Below are 20,012 nucleotides of genomic sequence, written 5' to 3'. Positions count from 1 at the left end.
GACTCGGATGAGATTTGTTACCTGCATAGTCCGTGAGCGTCAGTTGCGGCTGTATGGACATGTGGCTCGTTTTCCTGACTCTGATCCTGCTCACCAGATTCTCTCAGTGAGGGAGTCTCATGAGTGGAGGAGGCCAGTGGGTCGACCACGTACCTCATGGTTGCAACAGGTTGACCATCATCTCAAGGAGATGGGGATGGGCCTGGGATCTGCCTGGGGGATGGCCAGACGGAGGCCCCTGGAGTACCGTCGGAAAGTGGACGCAGCGACGTGCTGTTCTGGCACATGCTCCCATACCTGACCTACCTGACCTGTAATGGTGGCCTCGCCAGAAAAATTCAGTCAGAACCCTCTGAATGCCTGTGACAAAGTATCTAGGAGGTTCAAGTGGAATAACTTAATGCCAAATAAATGGAACCACCAGGTTATTTATTATTGTCACCCGTGTCTTAAGCGAAAGAAGGTGATGGAATCTTTTCAACCTTGCCAGTTTCAGTATAATTTTTTCCAGGAAGCCCTCCCAATATTTGTGTTCATGTGCTTCAGTTCCGAAGAATAAGCCTAAATTCTCAAACTCCTCACTACTCCACTGCATTCCTTCTGGTAAAACAGGCAGAGGCAAGGAATAATTGGAGCAGCGTATGCGTTTCTGCGCAAAACGACATTTTCACAGAGCATTCAGTTTGAGATTCATTCAGAAACAACGACGTGTTGTGCGTGCTCCTTATCGATGTCTTTTACAACACAGTGAAATCGAATCGTTATAAGATGTAAACTGCTCAGATACTCAATTTTACGTTGTGTATTTATTTTAGCATCAACCCATGTGACATCAATCGTTGCATGGCAACCGTAGCTTGGTAGGCCTCAGGCTTCTTGCGTTGAAGTTCCTTGGAAGGAAACTCGAATTTCATTTTATTTTTACATTCCCACATGCCACATCGATTATTTACCCAAATAGATAATTCCTGAAGGATTTATGAGATGATTTAAATACTCTCCAGGAATAAAATTGAATAGAGAGGTGATTGTGATAGATATATATATATATATATATATATATATATATATATATATATATATATATATATATATATATATATATATATATATATATATATATATATATATATATATATATATATATATATATATATATATATATATATATATATATATATATATATGAGCCTGGTGTTGGCGCAGTGGTTAGGGCAGCGGCCTGGGATCCAAAAGGTCCCGAGTTCAAGCCCCGTTGGGCCACTGAATTAATACACCAGGTGGTTGACTCAGCCTGTCATCCTTCTGAGGTCGGCGAAATGAGTACCAGTGTACTGGGCCGGTGTATACCCTGGTTAAAATAGGTGTATCATATCCCTGTGTCGTAAGAGGCGACCAGGGTTGCGTCAGGAAGGGCATCCGGCGTAAAACATGTGCCAAATCACTATGCGGATCATACGGATGATCTGCTGTGGCGACCCCGAACGGGAGCAGCCGAAAGAAGAAGAAGAAGATATATATATATATATATATATATATATATATATATATATATATATATATATATATATATATATATATATATATATATATATATATATATATATATATATATATATATATATATATATATATATATTGTTGTGAATTCGCGCCCGCCGGCGTGCGAATGGCCAGGTAACTCGGATCGCGGCACGTCGCCCACCGGATGGACAATTCAGTCGTGACCCTCCGGGAACTATCGCCCGGAGCCAGTCACGGGTGGGCCTTTCAACCTCACCACAATCGTGCCAATCGGCCACGCACGCTCACACGGTTTCATGGCTGGGATGCGTGGCTCCCTTGGCAGGCACTACCCTCTGCCGATTCCCCAACGATGGCACCCCCGGTCACTACACTGCCTCCGAGCCTACCAGCTCCCTAAACACCGGGGAGTACCCTCTCTGTCGACTCCCCTGAAACGTTCACGTGGCAGGCTGGCTTCCCGGGCCCCCTCCCGGGCCCTGTGGCCTACCACAGCCGACAAGGCTGGTGCTCGAGGTACCCACTCAGCGATACTCACCTTTCGCAGCCACGCTCCCAGCCCGTCAACAGGGCTCCTGTACCCCTCAAAATAGGTATCGAGCCTACACTCCCACCAACAGCAAAACGACCTCCATTTTGTCAATTTAACTAACGCAGCTAACTCACTCTACACTGACCCCGGGGTCCCTTGGGCAGGAGTCACTTCTCCCCCCAATCACTCATCGCACCATGCATTCCATATTCGCTCCATTCACACAGACCCGCTGGCCTCACTCACTCACCAAGCACATGATTCCACTTCACAACCCACAACTCTTCAACTCACACTTCGCTGAACTCAGCCAGCCGTATAACTATATCCCCTAACTACCTCGTGCTCCCACGTCGTCCCTTACACTACAGCACGTTCCATTTAACACTACGTAGCTAAACTACGTCCCCTCTACACATCCACAGTCTGTCACTGTCTCCAAATCCTGAAAATAATTCCCCCTCCTAAATCTGAACTGAATCCCTCCAACTAATCCATTCCACGGGCCCCATGAAGACTTACCCCTGCCCCATGAAGCCGGTCAAGCTAACACTAACCCTTTCCCCAAACTAGTTGTATTCCTGTAGCCAGGAAGGGGGTCTTCCACCCCTTGCCTGGGAATCCTGTTCACCTGAAGCGAGGCTTGCTTTTTTTTTTTTAAAATGCGCGCACCAGCGCGGCAACTCGCAACCTGCGCACCAGCGCGGCAATTCGCAGCCGCACACCTTTGGCGTGACGTCATGGCAGCTGTTCGCGTCCCTCGTCCCTCTTGGGCGGTACCATCCGGCAGGGATTCACCCTCCTGCCGGATTCCAACCACACACGCAGCCATGACGTCACCCGGCGCATAAAAAAAACCCCAAGCCTCACGTCTCGAGGGGTTCCCCACATGAACACATGTGCTCTGCCCGTTGGAGCTGAACACACCCGCCCGCGTGGAGAACCCATCCGGTCCAAATCCGAAATCCTGCCGAAACTTTGTCCGTCGCGGGATCGGCAACATTCACCGCTGGTGTTTCCGGACCGGGCTTCACTCCCGCAAGCGAGCACGTGGCGGCCTCGTGCGTTGCACAGCACGGACCTCGCGCTCGCCGCTGGGTGAACCCGGCGCGGTCCCCAAAATAGCTACGGCCGCTATTCGGCCTTTGTCTCTCTGTCACCGTCGTCGTCGCCATTCCACGCACACACTCCTGCGTGTTACGACACTCACACACCATTGCATCACATTCACACTGGGAGACGCAGCTGCATGCTCCCGCATGCCGACCGACATCTCCCTTACATACCGCTCTCTCACACACAGTCTCTCTCACTCGTGCCATTTCCCTTGCACACGTGGTTCCATTCACACACGGCCGTTCACCAGCACCCGTGGCCCCTTCCACACACAGTGCCCCTTTTCACACACGGCGTGCTGGGAAGCACGCTCTCCGGCACACTTGCGACCACATCACTCACACATGTGGCTTCTGACACACGTGGGACTTCACCCATACACGCGGTCGCACTCACACACACCGGGACAACACTCGTAACCACACACACCGGGACAACCACACTGGGGATTCTTGTCCCCACAAGGGGTTCTGGGGCCTCTAAACCCCCCAAGCTCTCCGTGCACCTGTTCGCAGCACCCGTCCCCTCGACCTCGCAAAGCACGACCGAATCCACCTGGTCGTGAGTCGCCTCAAGGGGGCATACTCCCTCCCCTCGTTCCTGGAGGAGGCTTCCCAGCTGCTTGCACCGGGTCACGAAACAGTCCGCCAGCTGCCCCTCGTGGTCCTCCACTACCTCTGTGTGTGTGCGCTCGTCTTCAATCCCGTCCAATTCACCCTCTATCTCCCGTGTCTCTATACATTTAATTATTTCCGTCTCTTCCCTTGTTATCTCCCTTGTCTCAACTATTATTTCTTTTCTTCTTTCCGTCGTCACCTCGTATCTCGTCTCACCCGTTTCGGTCACCCCATTTAATTTTTCCCTCTCGGTCACCGTCACAGTTTCCGTCACCTCCACGCGTCTCGCCCAATACGTCCCTCAAATTAATTTCTCCTCACCCGCCTCCATTGCGGGCCTGACAACCGTTGCACTCCCTCCCAGCTCGTTTGCTCCCACACGTGGCGTCGCCATTTTGAGCTCCCCTGTTATTGCCTTCATGCCCGCCTGCAGGCTTCGGCCCATGTTCTGCGTCTCACCCCGCATTTCTCTCATTTCTTCCCTCATTCCGTTTGTATTAGCTTCCATTTTATTGTTTATTCCTTTTATTTCGTTTTTCATTTCGTTCATTTGTTGCGTATTTCCATCCATCTTCCTCATCAATGCCTCAAACATTTCCATCGTCCGATCCGTGGGCGAATTCGCACGTGGGGGGGGGGGGGGCGTTCGTCCGCCACCCCAGCCACTGCGCCCATTTCGAGCTCTGGGTTCAGTTGGGGGGGTTCTTATTCCTGCACAACCAACATTTCCTGCTTGGGGTCTCCATCCTGGGCCATGGATTCTAACAATTCTACATCCATTTCTATTACCCCCGGCTCCCGCTCCCCTTGAGACTCCATCTCGTTTCTCGTGAGGGGGTAATTTGGCCTGCTCGTAATTTGGAGGGAATCGGGGGTCGCTCCTCTCACCCCTGAACCGATTCCCCGTGAATTTAGCTTGGAGGCGGGAGGAATTCGAATCCCACTCCCGGACACCAGTGTTGTGAATTCGCGCCCGCCGGCGTGCGAACGGCCACGTAACTCGGATCGTGGCACGTCGCCCACCGGACGGACAATTCAGTCGTGACCCTCCGGGAAGTATCGCCCGGAGCCAGTCACGGGTGGGCCTGTCGACCGAACCACAATCGTGCCAATCGGCCACCCGCGTTGGATAGGGTTGTTTGCCAAACTCGACCTACCTAAGTACCCACGCAGATGGTAAACCGGGTGATCGTAACTCGTCGCAGGTCGACTCCGGACATGAGCCGCTTGGGCGGCCCGTTCCGTACTATCAGGATAACCGAGCGGTGTTATCGTCGACCTCGACGGTTCAGATTATTTACCGGGCGTTTTGCACCCACTACGAACCCTTTACGTGAAGCAGGATGGAGGGTCAATAAAGAAAAGACGAAGCGAAACGGGAAAAACAGTTCACACAATGCACATTTATTTCCCGGCACACGGAAGGCACATATATACAGCCATACAGTCAAAATGCACATATAGCAACCAAAACAAAAGCAACAACGACGCAGAGTTAATAACGACTACGCGCACACACGGCAACACTTATACAGCTTTAATTTACAGATGGCGCCAAAACACATTTACACAAAAGCAAAGGAAAGAAGCCACCCTCAGAAACAAGGAGGCAGACAGGCCTGTAGGCCAAATGTGCGCGTGACCTGGAGGAGCGGCCAGGTACGCGAGACCGGGGGGGGGGGTGTCCTACCCACGTCCTCGTGACGCATTGGCGGGCGAGCCACAAATGTGGCCGCGCGGCTGTGCCCCGACTCCGTGCTCCTTGGCGGGTTTCATTGGCACGACGTTTGGAGTGGGGTGGGAACGGGGCCCCCTTTTGCACTATCTCAGCGCGGGGGAAAGGGGGAATTGTTGATGCCCTGGGGGAGGGGAATGGCTGGCTGGCTTGGGTCCCGCGGCAAGACGAGCGATTCCCCACACCGTAACCTCGTCGCCGACCGCCGTCCTTCTCGCCTCGGACCCGAGCTCCTTTGCCTGCAGTTCCACCGCGCGCACTCTCCTCACCCGACCGACTCGACGCTGCCACTCCCCTCAGTTCTGCGCTCTCCTCGCCCGACCGACTCCAGAACCGAACTCCCTTCATTCGCCTTGCGCTCGCCTTCTTATAGGCTGGCAGGAGCAACTAATATGCAAATATTCGGATCAGAATGACCTCGGGGCGGAGCCACGCTCGCCCATTGGTCGGAGGAAACGGGGGCGTGAATCTCCCCCGATCCTAGAATTTGCATATATTGACTTCACACACACGCGCCTGGAGGCAGGGCTAAGCCGATCCGCGCTCGCTAATTGGACGGAGGAAAAGTGGGCGTGTAGAGTTTTCGATCCAAATTTTCCCTCGGAAAGGCCGCTATTTGCGCTCGCGGCTCGGTGCGCTCGGCACCAAACGCCGAACGGGCACGAGACAGCCCGACGTTCACAGGTGGTGCGGGAATGGCCGTAGAAGGAGAGAGGTGAAGGTGGTGGAGGGTTTTCGGTGGTGGTTTGATGGTTATGGTGCCGTTTGGGAATTGCGGTGATGCGATGATGTGGGAGCGTAGATGGTGGCGGTGGCGGTGGCGTGGTTGTTGTGTGATGACGGTTGAGACATGGTTGGTTCAAAATAAAGATAGAACAGAACAACGCCTCACTCAAAGGATGGCAGCCCGGATGAATCACATAAATTCCCTCTATACAACGGGTTTGGGCGAACTACACAAGTACTTAGAGATATCTCACCTATGGGTCCTGAATGGTGGTTTGCGAATTTCCACAGCCGTAACAATATATATATATATATATATATATATGTCTATATATATATATATATATATATATATATATATATATATATATATTTTCTTCTTCTTCTTTCGGCTGCTCCCGTTAGGGGTCGCCACAGCGGATCATCCGTATGATCCGCATCGTGATTTGGCACATGTTTTACGCCGGATGCCCTTCCTGACGCAACCCTGGTCGCCTCTTACGACACAGGGATATGGTACACCTATTTTAACCGGGGTATACACCGGCCCAGTATACTGGTACTCATTTCGCCGACCTCGGAAGGATGACAGGCTGAGTCAACCCCCTGGTGTATTATTTCAGTGGCCCAACGGGGCTTGAACTCAGGACCTCTTGGATCCCAAGCCACTGCCCTAACCACTGCTCTAACACCAGGCTAATATATATATTGTTACGGATTCGCGCCCGCCGGCGTGCTGACGGCCACGTAACTCGAATCGCGGCACGTCGCCCACCGGACGGACAATCCAGTCGTGACCCTCTCGGACTAACGCCGGGAACCAGTCACGGGTGGACCTTTCGGTCTCACCGCGATCGAGCCAATCGGCCCCCGCGTGGGATAGGGTTGCTCGCCAAATTCGACCTACCTAAGTACCCACACGGAGGGTAGACCGGGCGATCGCACCTCGCCGCAGGTCGACTTCGGACACGGGCCACTTAAGCGACCCGTTCCGTACTATCGGGATAACCGAGCGGTGTTATCGTCGGCCTCGACGGTTCGATTAATTATCGGGCGTATTCAGCCCACTACCAACCCTTTACGTGAAGCAAGATGAGGATTCAATGAGAGAAATGACGAAGCGAAGCGGAAAAGCAGTTCAACATAAAGCACATTTATTCACGATGAACGGAAAGCACACATATACAATTCCACCAAAAGCACATAGAAAAGGAAAAGAAACACAATGCAATTTTACACAAAAAGCAAATGTAAAAGCGAAGACACAATGCAGAGCTAATACCGACTACCGAGCACACGGCAACACTTGTACAATTCTACTTCACAGACCGCGCCGACAACACATACCCAAAACCAAGAAAAAGAACACCCTCAAGGATGAGGCGGGCCTGAGGCCGAGACCGGGTCGGGCCTACCCGTCTGGTGATGAGACGCGGAGCGGCGATGGTGCCTCAACTCCGCGGGCCTCGCGGACAGTGTCTGGTAGGGGGTGGGAAAAGGGGCCCCCTTGGTCACACTATCTCAGCGCGGGGGGGGGGAAACAGGAGGGGGTTGCTGATGCTCGGGGAAAGGAGGATTTTTACTCTGTCTCGAGTCCCGCGACGAGCGTCTCCACCTCGACCAGGTCGCGCCGTCGGCCTCCCTGGTGTGCAGCTCCCGGCACGACGCGAGCACCCCCTCGTCTGCCTTCGCCGCCTCTCCACAGCTCCGTCCTCTTCGCTCCGACTCCAACGCACACGACGACGGCGACGACCGACCAACACTTTTCTGACGAACGCAGCCGCTTATATAAGCCCCGTGGCTTCGCCTTTGACCCCCTGCCTTCGACCTTTCACCTCGCTCCCCATTGGCCCGAGAAAAAGTGGGCGTGAATGCATTTTGATCCATGAATTTGCATATAGCGACCGCCCTCCAACGCCCTGGAGGCGGGGCCAAATCGCCCCTCGCTCACCGATTGGACGGCACAAAAGTGGGCGTGTGTCGTTTTTGATCCGTTTTTGGAGAGGAAAATCCGTGGTTTTGTACACGCTGTTCGGCGCGCGCCCTGCACGAGTCCAATACCGGTACCCACAAGCGGCGCAAGAACGGTGGCGACGCGACGGTTGCGAGGTGTGACGGGAAAGGTCGTGGCTGTTGTGGTGAAGCGGCGTTGTGGTGGGTGGTTGATGTTGTGACGACTGTTGAGACGCGGTTGGCGGTGGTAACAATGGCGGTTGGTCCAAAATAAAGATAGCAAAAGAAAAACGGCTATCCTGAAGAGTCGCAGCACGCATGAATGACATGTATTCCCACTAGACAACGGGTTTGGGCCTAACTACACATATACTTACCGAGATATCTCACCTAAGGGACCTGAATGGTGGTTTGCGAATTTGGTAACCACAACAATATATATATATATATATATATATATATATATATATGCATATATATGTATATATATATATATGCATATATATGTATATATATATATGCATATATATGTATATGTATATATACATATGCATATATATGTATATGTATATATACATATGTATGTATATATATATATATATATATATATATATATATATATATATATATATATATATATATATATATATATATATATATATATATATATATATTTCAATAATGCCTGTATACAGGCGTTATTTCAATGGAAAAAGGGGGATAGGTTACTGGCAGTTCCTAATTCATCAGGGAAACTTAAAAAGTTTAAAACCCTTTCGACCGCAAATGCACATAATTCGACCTACAGTTTCATTTATTTTTAAAAGACAACACCAGGTGCCATTTTCAAATGTTTCTTGAAGGAATGTGATTGCAGTTTATTAGAAGTAATTAACTAACTGTACGGTGGAAGTAAAATAAAATAAAATAAAATAGAACAGGTAAAACTCTGAAATGTCAAATTTTGCAACCTCATGTGATCAATCGAAGATTTTTAGTCAAGAAGATATTTGGTGACGGGAACCGTTTGTTTTTAAGTCTCGCTTTTTGGTGGAGGGTGATGAGAACACTCAGATCGAAGAAATCTCTTTTCTTTCGATCTTCATGCCATACTTTTAACCATTGTAAAAAAGAAAAAGTATCCTATCCTGATCAACATCAGCTGCACAACTTGTGACTTCTTCTAGGCAGGAAGAGACAATGGAGCAGCGTGAAAGGCAACTTCAAGATAACCAAATTAACAAGGTACAAGGACAGTCACAATCATCACATCACATGACATCACACCACAGGACAGTCCTTTAAGGTGATTGGCGTAAACTTGGAATCACCGTGCTTTTCATTCAGTCAGTTTTATGTTTGATGCTCCAGAGTTGGAAATGAAAAAAAAAAAAAAATGCAGATTTTTGCACCCGAAGGTCAAATAAAAAATATATCGTGTACAAAGAAGCATTATAGTCTCAAAAATTGTCAAATTAAATTATGTGATGATTTTTGAAATGTACAGAACCTGCTGCAAGTGCGGGTTCTTTTGCATCAGGGAAATGCCTTCTCGGCGGTCCCTATTCCCCAAGCATCCCACCTGCTACCCTTGGGCTGGAGCAGAAGCCAGCCAGCATTGTTACATTTTATGAAACGTGATGAATACTGCCTACGACCTGCTATCCTTTCAACAGAGCTCTCAAATCGAGACGTCTATCTTTTTGTGACGGGCCTCAAGCACAATAAATAGAGATCTCAACAGTCGTAACAGATATTTTACATGTAAACAGAATTCTCAATCAAACCTTCCATGGTAAAGCCACAGGTTTTCACGAGTTATGAATATTGCGGTGTGGTGCAGTTTTGCAACAGAAGGTGGCATCATTATTTATCAATTCTTTCTGTTTGTGGAATACATATTGCATCTAGTTGAATGATATTCCTGTATGATATCAATTGATCACAATCAAGACGTCTCAATTGAGCAGATCGTGGATGGCTTTTGGAATGGCTACATGTTGTTCCATCACAATGACAGTTTGCCCATTCGTGATTTGATGCTCATATAGAATTTCAGTGCAATCATTCAACTGCTCCTTCGGCCACGATGCAAAATGGAATATCATTACATCCATCAAGAAGACCAGTAAGCGATTAATGACCTGATTGTGTTATCTCCTTCAAACACACACAACATGTGACGTCAACAACTTTCAGGCTAAAGCACTCATAATTATCAATCAACATCATCATCATCATCATCATCATCATCATCTTCATTGAACTTGTGCTCTCCAGAGACAAACTACGTTTCAATGTTCATTTCTCAGATGGAAGACGTCATGTATGTGTATTGTTACAATGTTGCTTGCACAAAGAGAAATGCAAAGTGATATTACTAAGCATACTCAGTCTTTTTCGTTTTGTTGTGCTCTTGAATTTAAATCAATATCAGGTCAGAAGCTCATGGTACTCAAACAGCTGACATGGACAAACACCATCATACAAGATGAGCCACGGGTCCTGGGCTTCGACGCGCCATACCGCACTTATCGCCCGCTGTTGTGATAAGACGAGGCGGCTGTGACAGCTAGGCCGCACGTAACGTCTGCTTTGCCACAAAGGACCGGAAGCTCTAGACAGTGGTTTTATTTATTTATTTTCACACTTCTTTTCTCCACTGGGGAAAACCGCCCGGGTCGTCTAAACATGAGCTCACTTCCACGGCGTGCGCCGGCCACGTTCGGCCTAGCCGATAACCTCAAGAGCCTCAAGAAAACAGGAAAGGTTCTTCCGGCATGCAACCGGCATACTGCTCTCTCTCTCTCTGCTGAACAATGTGCACCCGGTGCACTCTATGTCGATTACCTAATGATCTTACATTCTCATTGCCTTGCAACCTGCACTTGATTTTCGTTCTTCCTTTAGGAAGGCCTGTTTGTTCCCAATGGTAAAATCAACTTAAGTCGATATACTTTCAAACAACTGAACGTTAAGCACACAGGATGATGTCAATGCGTTTGCAATTTGGTTGGAAAACGGTGGCGATTTGCACCGATGTACGTCTGTTTTATTTGCATAGGTCGCGAAATAATCACTTTTAATTCGGTAAATCACCTGCGACTCTCACAGGTATATCAACTGCAATGTGCATGGATAAATCACCGATAATAATTTGCACAGGTAAATCGACTTTGATATGAATAGGTGAATAACTGGACTCACACAGGTAAATCAACTTTAATGTGAACCTTTGTCATTACTTTGGGTGAGGCCCCCATGCCAGTTTGTTCCGCTAACTACCCCATCCGTGTCTGCGTCTGCTCTGCCTCTCCTGCGCAGGTGGGTCTACTGTAGTCTCAAATAGTAGACATGGATAAATCTCCTGTGGCTCACACAGGTAAATCAATTGCGATGTTCATGAATAAATCACCTGTGACTCGCACAGGTAAATCAACAGCGATGTGCATGGATAAATCACCTTCGATTTGCACAGGTAAATCATCCGCAATTCACACGTGTGATTCATGAAAATGCGTATTGTATGACAGCTCATAAAAAAATTGAGGAAATGGAACAAATGATGTTTCCATCCAAAACTATTGTGGAGGTGCACCTATTTTACCTTAATACTTTTATATTCACATGGTACAAATAAATTGCTGAGGAAGTGGGTTTTCGGGGTTAACCCTGTGTAACTAAGAATACTTATTTTCATCATACATGTTTAGCATAAGAGTGAGGTAAATTAATTGTAATGATATTATGCATCGATATTTACATTTAAAAGTTGTCATCTCATCTCATCTCCATAAAAGACAAACTACTTTTCAATGTTCAGTTCTCAGATGGATTACATTAAATATACTAGTACGTGCCCATACGTGCATGGCCGTACGTGCGTGGCCGTCCGTGCAAAAAAAAAAAAAAAAAAAACTTTCAAACCGCGAGCCAGAAACAACCACACAGGCCGTTCCTTCGCTCTCGCGTACCCGTACGTGCAACCCCCCACCCCCCCAAAAAATAACAACTTTCAAACAACCACACAGGCCGTTCCTTCACTCTCGTAAACGACGACTGGATTGGGGCATTGTGTTTATCTATAAATGCGCATAAGAAATTGAGAGATTATTAGAATACAGTAAGTCATCACCATCCGGAAGTGGTGCGTGCCATACGGAATGTTCACATGCATTCCATGAATTATCGCTTGCATTGAAGTAACAACTGCTGTGATACTTCCACACACAGAGTTAATTAAAATCCAAATTAAAATAAAGTTTACCTCCCTGTCTTTGCTTGCCATGACATTCGCTGCCATTGACCATTGCCACGCCTACGCCATGGTAACTAAGGCACCGATCCCCATCATCACCGCACGTGACGCCATCGTCAGCCGGCCGCGCACCGGCCTACGCAGCAACGTGTCCTTTCATTGGTTGGTAAATAAATGGCCATAACTTGGGAAGCACTTGTCCGATTAATATCAAACCTTGAAAAGGCACATACTCAGGTCCCCAGCAATATACCTGGCAAGTTTCAATTAGATCGGACTAGAGGTTGTCGAGAAACAGTGGCCACACACACACACACACACACACACACACACACACACACACACACACACACACACACACACACACACACACACACACACACACACACACACACACACACACACACACACACACACACACACACACACATTGCTGGAATTATAGATAGATTACCAAGCCCAGCATTCTGGGCAGATTACATCATTTCACAAGTCATGTTTTGGTGGATGATGAAGGAGAGATGGCAGGCTTGTGAAGTAGTTTTTTTTTCCTCTCTGTTGGAGGTAAGGAAGGGCTTTCAGACAAGATCCAAGTAGGAGTGGAGGAAATTGCTAGCTATCCTGTGCAGCCTCTAGCTGCTGGCTGCGCCCTTTATTACCGGTACACTGGTACTCATTTCACCGATGTCGGAATGATAACAGGTTGAATCAACCCCACCTGGCGTTAATTCAACTGCAACATGGGATCAAACTCAAGACCCGAGAATCGTAAGCCAGTCGCCTTAACCGTTAAGCCACAAACAGGCTTAGCGGAGGAAATGAAGAAACATCAAGGATAACTCAGAGATGATAAAGCACCAGGGGCAGATTATAATATACATCCAAGGGTATTGAGGAATGTTAACAGAACAGATAACTGTAATGTTAACCCTTACATGCAGACGTCAACAACTGTATACCTTTCCAGTCCTGGGGTCCATAAAGCATAACATATTCATCTGGCCTATGTTGGCCTAACATAACATGTTGGCCATATATTCATATGGCCTAACATATTCATATAAAGCATATGTATTGTTCATAAAGCATAACATATTCTCTGCTAACACCCCTACCCCGTGTCTCTCTCTGTGTCTGTCTGTCTCTGTCTGTCTGTCTGTCTGTCTGTCTGTCTGTCTGTCTGTCTGTCTGTGTCTCTCTCTCTCTCTCTCTCTCTCTCTCTCTCTCTCTCTCTCTCTCTCTCTCTCTCTCTCTCTCTCTCTCTCTCTCTCTCTCTCTCTCTCTCTCTCTCTCTCTCTCTCTCTCTCTCTCTCTCTCTCTCTCTCTCTCTCTCTCTCTCTCTCTCTCTCTCTCTCTCTCTCTCTCTCTCTGTCTCTCTCTCTCTCTCTCTCTCTCTCTCTCTCTCTCTCTCTCTCTCTCTCTATACCCCCTCCCAATACAGTGCAACAACCTCCTCCCACACCTCCCTTTCTCTCCCCTCCCCCTCACTCTCCATACCCCCCTCAATTTTTCTCTTTCTCTGAGTCTCTGGACATATCTGGATAGTGGTTATGTAAAGACAGTGGTTACGTCTGGACGTGTCCGGGCGGTGTTTGTCTCCAGACGTGTCTGGGCAGCGTTTGTCTCCGGATGTGTCCGGGTGGTGTTTGTCTCTGGACGTGTCCGGGCAGTGTTTGTCTCCGGATGGTATTTATGGTATTACTGCGAGAAAATGCATTTCAGACATTATTTTGTTTCCACCTTCACTGTTATTCTTTGCAAAACCATTTTTATGAAACAGTATGAATCGTAATGAACGCACCACCGCACGTCTGCCTTCCCTTTCCACACCCCTCCTCACTCTCCCTCCTCCACCCCTCATTGCTCCTTGTCCCCTCTCTCTTTCCCTCTCCACCTCATCACTCCACCCCTCTCCCTCCCCTTCCCTTGTATCTCTCCCTCCTCTTTCTTCCCCCTCTCACCCCCACCTCACTATTCCCGTCAGCGAAGCGATATTAGTATTTGCTAATTTTTACCTCCGCCAACGAAGGTGAAGGAGGTTATGTTTTCACCCCTTTCTGTTTGTTTGTTACTTGCAAAATCGAATATTTTTCAAGTATATTGGTCAATCGATTTTGTTATTCTGTCTGTCTCTCTTTTAGTCACCTGCAGGTCACAATTTTCAACCGATCTTAACGAAACTTCACCACATAGTAGAGTTTGTCATAAGAAAGAAGTCTATTGTTTTTGAGGTCAAAAGGTCAACAACTTCAGTGAGATTTCTAAAATCCTCAATTTTCATCCGATTGACTTGAAATTTGAAGAGGATTTGCACATCAGGTCACTGATTTCAACCACCAATTATTTTCAAGATCAACATCCGCCAAAAGGACAACATAGGCCAGATTTCTCAAACTGTCAATTTTCATCCGATTGACTTGAAATTTGAAGAGGAGTTGCATATTTGGTCATTGAATTTAACCACCAATTAGTTTTTGAGGTCAAATTTGTTTTATGGATTTTGCAAGTTTCGTGCTCTGCACAACATCTTCTTGTTAGTCCATTTGCCGTTATTATGTGTTCCATTGTCAACCTTGTTGATGTGGAAAGTGTATGGTTTTATGATTGTTTTGGACTAACATGGGTCCATTAATAAAAATTCAGGTTGGTTGCCGGGGTGGCTACCTTGGGGAACTCCTGTAATTTGCATAAGTTCAAGATGGCCGCTACAGGTCAGACGATGGGGCTAAGTTTTTAATCGGTCAACATATAATCCTGTGTAATACCTCTTTTCCATATGATTTTGACATGAGGAATTCAATTTTGGGGTTATTTTTTATGTTCAGGAATAAATAGAGGTTCACATGAAATGTCCATGACTATTTTCTTCTGAAAATTATGCAACACCAATGCAAAAGTGAAGTCATGAATGGTTCACAACAGTATGTTTATAATCAGAAAGCATACACATTGTCATGTCATCATATTGGACATCTTAGGAACAGAGGACATAGAGCCGAGTAGACAATTTACGTATTGTTCATTCCCATTCATTGTACTTGTCCCCTTCCGTATCCTTGTCTCTTTCCAGTTCTGCTTCGACACTCCCTTCTTCCACTTCACTTTCACTGTCCTCCACAGTCTTGTGTGGGTTGAAGCACTTGTCACTGCAACCACAAGTGCAGTATAGCGTGCAGGAGATCTTTGCATGGTGACAACTGCAACTTGCAGTACTGCAGGCCTTCCGCTCTGCTTTGCATCCACACCACACAACATCCATGAGGTCCAAAGGGGCTGGTGGAGTAGCAGAAGTTGCTGGCACTGGGATTCCATCTCTGATGTCCCATCCATATTTTGTAATGTCAAGTTCAGGTGGGGCCTGCTGATCAGCTGATTTAGCAACTACTGTCTGTAGATGTGCACGCAAAATATGTAGGAATAGATTGATCTCAGTTGGAGGTAATGCCATGAGCTTGAGGGGCTTGCCAGACTTCCTTGTGTACATATAGTACCTCATCTCACTCATCGTGGTACCTTCTGCCTGACCATACAGGGCACAGAAGAACGTCCGCCTGCTTCCATGAGCTGTTCATGGCTTGCGTTCAGCTCGCCAAGTGCGGAGTACAAACCAGGGAAGTTGCCAGCTCTCAGTGTCTTCAGGGCTGACACTTTGCCCTTGCCATTTGGGTATGACGTGGTATCTGAGCCAGTGATGTAGTGGATTCCCAAAAGCTGCAGACACTTGGGGCCAAGCTGGTCACAGGTGGTGTTGATATCCCAAATTGCTCCATCCCACCTTTCCATCTGCACTGTGGCCTGGATGTTGCGCTGGTAAACCCAGTAAACCATCAATACAAAAACATCAGTGTCATCAGAGAGGATCAGTGTCACCCATGAATTGGTGGAGAAGCTGAGCATTGTCACCGAGAAAATGAGCAGCGGATTTCCTGAATCTCAGGACCTCATCATATGACGTTGTGAACCCATGTTCATGAAGGAGCTTTAGAAGATCAGAACTGCCATGGCAGTGCAGTAGTTTGACAGCCAGTCCTAATGTTGTCTGATTTCTGGTACCTGTAACATGACTTTGAATTGACTGGCTCAGGCTTAGAGATTTCTTGGTCATTTCACCACCAGACACTAAGTCTGAAATCAACCTCAGTAAAGCTGGGCTTGTTTCCTTGATTGTGTTGGCTTGTGTAAATTCTGAGAGGTCATAATTGGCACTGTTGTACTTGACTGAGCGTGCCTCCTTCTTGGTCTGCCTTACCACAGAATCAATACTCCTCTCATCTGCATCATCCACTTTAACCATTTTCAGATAGTTAGCAATGGACTCACGGAAACCAACAATGGTAGCACATCCATCTACCCGAACTAACATAACGTCCTTACTCATGCAGTCTGTTAGTTTGCTAAACATATCACATCGAGTGAGTTTGCCACCAAGATCACAGTACAGAGAATGCAGTTCAACGCTATTCCACATCTTTGACCTGTCACAATTCATGCGCTCTATGACGTTCTTTAGGGCACTTTCTTCTGCAACACCAGTTGGCAAATCAGCATATTTAGGGACTGTCATGAAACTGTTATAACAGCGTACATGGTATTTGCACTCAGCCGCAGGGAGATCAACCAAATATCCAATATGTAACTTGACCGTTCTGGCTACTTCATCATTACGTTGCTCAGCAGCATTAATGATGGCATCTTTCATAGTTGGGATGGAATTACCTTCCTTGTCAAAACGTTCTTTAGTCATGCACTGACGAACACGATCCCATCTTTCTGGATGTTTGTCATCAATAGGTAAACATTCTTTGCCACAAAAAATGCAGTCACGTTTGTAAACAAACGCATCACTGCCTGTTGCCTGTTGTTTGTTGTTTCATTGTCAGAGTTGTTTCATTGATTTTGCAAGTTTCGTGCTCTGCATGACATTTTCTTCTTGTTTGTTTTTGTGTTTGTTTGTGTGGAGGATAACTCAAAAAGTTGTGGATGGATCCAGATGAAATTTTGTGTGACAAGAATGAACTCATTAGATTTTGGTGAAGATCCAGATCCGGACCCAACTATTAGAATTTTAAAAGTGATTATTATTCACCATTGAGAGACAGGGCAAAACTAATATATAGCACGATATCTCAAAAAGTTGTGGACGGATTTGGACGAAACTTGATGGACAAGTTGGGTCTGTGGTAAGGACGAATTGATTTGATTTTGGTGAAGATCTGGATCCAGTGATTCTGAGAATTATTTAATATTTAAAGTGATTCTTCACCATTGAGAGATAGTGCTAAAAATGATATATAACTGTATAGCATGATATTTCAAAAATGTATTGGGCCCGATATGTTCTCATGGATCAGGCATTGCGTGACGGAGGTATCCGCTCCACTGAGTGCTCTTCCAGTTTAATAAATGATTGTGAGTCGCCAAATTGTGTTTATAAATATGTGTTAATAAATCATCGTAAATTAATTATATTCTTTGTGAATCATCTTAAATATATACCGAAGTTACAATTGGCGGGGGATCAGTGTACGACAACAACAGTAGATTCCATGCTTTGCTAGACGAAGCTTTGAAGAGCAGCTGAAGGAGACAGAGCTTTATACAATCAGAAGGAGGATGTTACAACAGGATATAATAGAGATGTTTAACATAATGAAGAGTTTTCAGCAGAATCCACACTGATAGGACTAGGGGCACAGTTTCAGAGTGAGAAAGAGAAGAGTCAGATGGTAGTAAGGTTGGGGTCTTTTACTCAGAGAGCACATAGAATAGTCTCCCTGGAAAGGTAGTGACATCAGAAACAGTAAAGAGTGTCGAAATCTAGTTCGATAGGTATGTAGAGATAGTGGGAACATGGAGTAGTTGGTGTAGATATTGACATGTTTGTGCAGGCTTAATGGGATGGGCCAAATGTGCTCCTCTTGAGTTTAACTTCCTTGTAATTCCTTATAAGCCCAGGGTGTGACGGCTTGTCTTTTTAAAACACACGTTTACACACAAATTGGGCAGTTCTAAAAATATTTGTTTCATTCCAAACATTTTTTTGTGGATAGTTAATAAAACATACAGTATGCCAGTCAGAGATAATTTTATGACAATTCTAGATTTTTTTCATTTTTCTGTGTGCAATGTCGAGGCTCATATCATATGAGAGCTAATACACAGAATGTACAACAAGGGGAACAGGAGACAAGAGGGGTGGGAGAAGGACGGACAAAATAGTGGGGAACAGAAGAGGAGATCTGTGGAAGGGAGAGGGATGGGGCGGGGTACATGGGGTAAACAAGATGGACACTGGTGGGACTTTCAGGACCTTATACGACAGGGAACTTATGAGAAGGAAGGCAGGGAATTTGAAGGAGGTGGGTTTGGGGTGGATTAGTGGGAGTAGAAAAGATCGTGGTTTCGGATGGGGGAAGATAAGAGATGGCGGTGAACAGCTGTTTTGAAGACCTGGAGGGAAGAGTGGGATTGAAGAGAGTGTGAGAGTTTCTTCCAAAGTTGGGGATAAAGAGGAATGAAAGAGTGAAGGTGAGCAGTGATTCTTGATTTTGGTAGTTTTACCAGAAGGGGGTTGCTGGCTGACCTTGATTGCCCAGCAGAAATATGGGGGGGTCATATCGCAGCCAGAGTGGGGGGTGGGGGGCGAGGTTGGAGAGGAGACGGTAGAAGACAGAAGGACCACCGACCTGCCTGTGGTGAGAGTGAGAGACCCAATGACTCAGCCTCATCACGGGAGATACCAGTGATCCTAAATGCCTTGGTTTCCAGAGCGTGAAGCCGAGAAAGGTGAGAAGTGGAAGCACCAGCCCAGATGGGATAGCAGTACTCCATCAGGATGTGAACGAAAGCTTTGTATGTGGTCAGGAGCTCAGGTGTGCCAAGGAAGGACTTTGCACGACGGAGGATGCCCAATCGGTGACTGGCTTTGGAAATGCAGCTTTCCCAGGAAAGATCATAACAGATAGTGAGAACCAGAAGCTTGAATCAAAGGATTTCTTTAAAAGGATTGTAGAGAAAGTAGAAGTGGAAGGGGGGCAGGTCGGTGGTCCTTCTGTCTTCTACCGTCTCCTCTCCAACCTCGCCCCTCCCTCCCCCCCCCACTCTGGCTGCGATATGACCCCCCATATTTCTGCTGGGCAGATGGTTCTTTTGGAGAGACATAGTGAGAGTGGGAGATTTATCAGGGTTGAAAGACATGTTCCACGTGTTGCACAAGCTTATGATTTTATCCAGATCTGCAGAGTGAAGAGGTTGCTGCTTGCCGATCTGAGGGATGACAGATGGTACGGTAGAGGGTGGAGTCATCAGCAAATAGATAAAGAGGATTTTGCAGAGATTTCCATGGAAACTTGTTGAACAGATGCTTTGTCACAAGCCAAGGTAGGTGTGGCGTCATTAATAGTATAAAATTATTTCCCTTAATTTGCATCTAATTCATCTTGACGACCTCAAAATGAAGCATGGAGTTTACACACAATGAATGGAGTATGTTCTCAGATTAGGTCTCATCGTTGACTCAGACGAGGGTAAATGACATAGCAAACTTCTGAA

Source organism: Eptatretus burgeri, chromosome 5 (assembly GCF_056783735.1).
Source record: "Eptatretus burgeri isolate ZD-2024b chromosome 5, Ebu_testis_v1, whole genome shotgun sequence".
Classification (NCBI taxonomy): Eukaryota; Metazoa; Chordata; class Myxini; order Myxiniformes; family Myxinidae; genus Eptatretus; species Eptatretus burgeri.
Note: the sequence above shows the minus strand (reverse complement) of the source record.